Consider the following 3,195-nt stretch of genomic DNA (forward strand, 5'->3'; position numbering starts at 1 on the left):
TTTCAGGTTATACTTTTACTTTAGGAGATGCACTTCTTAGTTTGGCTTTTTCAGGTTATACTTTATTTCAGGAGACGCACTTCCGGAATTGAGATTTCACCCTTAGGAGATGCACTTCGTAGTTTGATTCATTTTGAGTTCGACCATAAGAAACACAATTCCTAGTCTAGTTCTTTGAAGTTTTCACCCTTAGGAGACGCACTTCCTAGTTTAGCTCATTCCGATTCAACCATAGAAGAAGCACTTTCTAGTTTGAGTCATTGAGGTTTTTTTAGCAGACACATTTGCTAGCAAGAGTTTTGGTTTTACTCGTAGGAGATGCACATCCTAGCCTAGTCTTTAGTTTACTCTCATCATTGCATCAGTAGTATAAATAGGTTACAATTTTGCTAACGACTCACAAATCTTCCCAGTGCAAACTGGGTTAGGAAATTCTCGTTTGTTTTGTTTGTTTTGGTTGTAGGATCCCACCTGGAGAATAGAGGTTGTTAAATTCAAGATGATGAAGCCAGGCGCCCGCCCATAATAACAGAAGAATACATTCCAGTCTTTACTTTTCAAGTAGTGGAAGTTGGGATCCCGCCCATAATAACAGAGGCATACATTTCAAGATCAAGTCGGAAGACAATAAAACAGAGGGTTACAACAAGAATCTCCAGCAGGAAACAATAAAATTCAGGCGCATGAGTCAAAAGGAAGAAAAGACGCGTCTTGAAAGAAGCAGCTGGTGAACAGTAAATCATGCCCAGCATAACAAGACTGATGAAGAGAGCCGTACCCACCAGAGGAACCGCCGAAAAGCTTAATGAAGAAAGCCACGTCCCCTGCGGACCAAGCCAAATGATGAAAACTGGTATTCAGAAAAGCAAAGGGCCAGTATCATTCCTAAGTTCAAGGAATAAAAGCACCGGAGGAAACACAAGCCGACAAGAAAGCAAGGCAACAAGAACAAATTTCAGTCTAGCCTAGCTTCTTGTTTTCTTTTAAAACACGGTGTAACAAGGAGATCGGTAAGCAGTGATAACATCATGCAACAGCAGTAACATTACAATCCCACGGTAGTCCCAGCTACCAAAACTTCCCGAACTACATTAACTTGATTCCCCTTTAGCCAGAGATAAGTAGGAAACCTTTAAAGCAAAGGTTCGGTTAAATCTTTTTCAAAAAAATGCTTCATACGGAGTACTCGGATGGGCAAAAATCGCTCGCTTTATCTTTGCACGAAAACCCTTCGTGTCTCCGGGCAAAGAGGGGCAGCTGTAAGCACGTGATTTTTGCCCTATATGAGAAATACTCCCAAAAAATGCAAAATAAAATGATTTTCCTTGGTGTGCAATTTTTGAGTATTTCTGTGATATTTTTGGATAATTATTTGTATTTGTCTGTGTTTGCTTATTTGTTAAATTAATAAAAAATACAAAAAATATGTTGCATTTTGCATGTAGGATTTAATTCTACAATTGTTAGTAATTTAGTTTTACAAAAATTAAAAATTACAAAAATAGGCATCTTTTGCATTTTTAGCATTTAATGTCCAAATGAACAATTTTATGCTTAATTATTACTTGATTGCGCGTTAATTGTTATTGGGAGCTAATTTGCGATTTTATAACTTAATTTAGTTCTTAATAATAATTTAAGTACTTTTATAATTTAGTTTTAGAAAATAAAAGAAGAAAAAATAACAAAAATACAAAGAAAAATCGGATTGGGCCACTTCTTCAAATTTCAACCCCAGGCCCAAATAATTGCCCAATCTTCCCCATGACCCAGTCTACTTCAGACCAGGTCGACCCGGTCCGCCCCATTAACCCATTAACCCAAGATCCACTCTCCATTTTTTGTCCTAACACAAAACAAAACAAAACACAAACAAAAACCCTAAAACAAAAGAAAACCTACCCGCCCCCCCCTTCCCTATCTTCTTCTTCCCCAAACTCAAAAAACTCCTCCAAAGCTCCAACCAAGCATCCATGGCTGCCCAGCTTCCCCTCCCTAGCTACACCAAACGACCCCTCCTTAGCTACACCAAACGACCCCCCACGTCTTCATCTTCTTCCTCACCTCCAAATGACCTCTCCAGTCGCCGGAAAAAACCAACTTCCCCCTCGCGTCTACCATTGACGAGCAACCTGCCACTGCTGCGTCGTCGTCAACCACTATCACGTCCAAACAACTCTCCAACCTCCAGCTGTTACTGACCGTCAACCTCCAGTCCCCCACGTGTGCACAATTTCTGTGTCACCTCCGAGCAGCTGCTCGACGTCCTTAAGCCAAGCAGACCCATCGAGCTGCTGCTACTGTCGCCTGCTCGTGTTCGTTAGTTCGTCTGCTTTATCTCTCAGTTGCTGCTGCTTCATCTTCCCGTTCCAAACGTGTTGCGGGCTGCTGCTGTGGAGTTCTTCGTCGTTGGTTGTTGCCGCGTTGCTGTTTGCACTTCATCTTCTTCAAAGCTTGAGCTCGCCATGTCCGAGTTGTTCCGTAGCTGTTTCTTCTGCTTTCAGCTTGAGTCCAAACCAAACCCCCATAGATACTGCTTCGTCGACCAGCCAAAGCATCGCCATGGACGACCCCCAGACCACGCTTTTTTTCTTCTGTTTTGTCGACCCTGTTGCCTTCTTCACCAATGGAAAAAGAAAAAAAGAAGAAGAAGAAAAGGGCTGCACAGAACAGCCTTCTCGTTTGTCGTCCGTTCGTGGTCGGCGTGAAGTTATCTTGGTGCGATACTCGTTTCCGGACAGATTGTTTTTCATCCAAGTTCATCGTCATTTGTTCTAAGCTTTGGTCATCGAAACAGTCCATACAATCGAGTTCGTCGTTGTTCATCTCTGGTACATATTTGTACACTCTTGGCTTGAAGCGAAAAATGAAATATTAATCAGGTTCCTATTCCTGTTGAATTCTTTTGTTTGGATCTGTGTTTGAATATTAATTTTCCTCTCTTTGTATAAAAATGTATTCGATTAATTAATGAGTAATGAGGCTGCATATGTATGATTTCTTCATCTAATAATGCTAGTTTAAATTATTTGAAGAATAGTTAATCGGCTTTGATATTATTGTGCATCCCTCTCATGTTCTAGCATTAGTAAATAATAGAATATAAAAATGAAAGTAGTTTTTCTTTGTACAAACTCGATCGCAATTTCCAATCGCATTAGCCGTAAACTAATAACTAATAAGTTACGTTTTCAG

The sequence above is a fragment of the Nicotiana tabacum genome, chromosome 5 (assembly GCF_000715075.1).
Source record: "Nicotiana tabacum cultivar K326 chromosome 5, ASM71507v2, whole genome shotgun sequence".
Lineage (NCBI taxonomy): Eukaryota > Viridiplantae > Streptophyta > Magnoliopsida > Solanales > Solanaceae > Nicotiana > Nicotiana tabacum.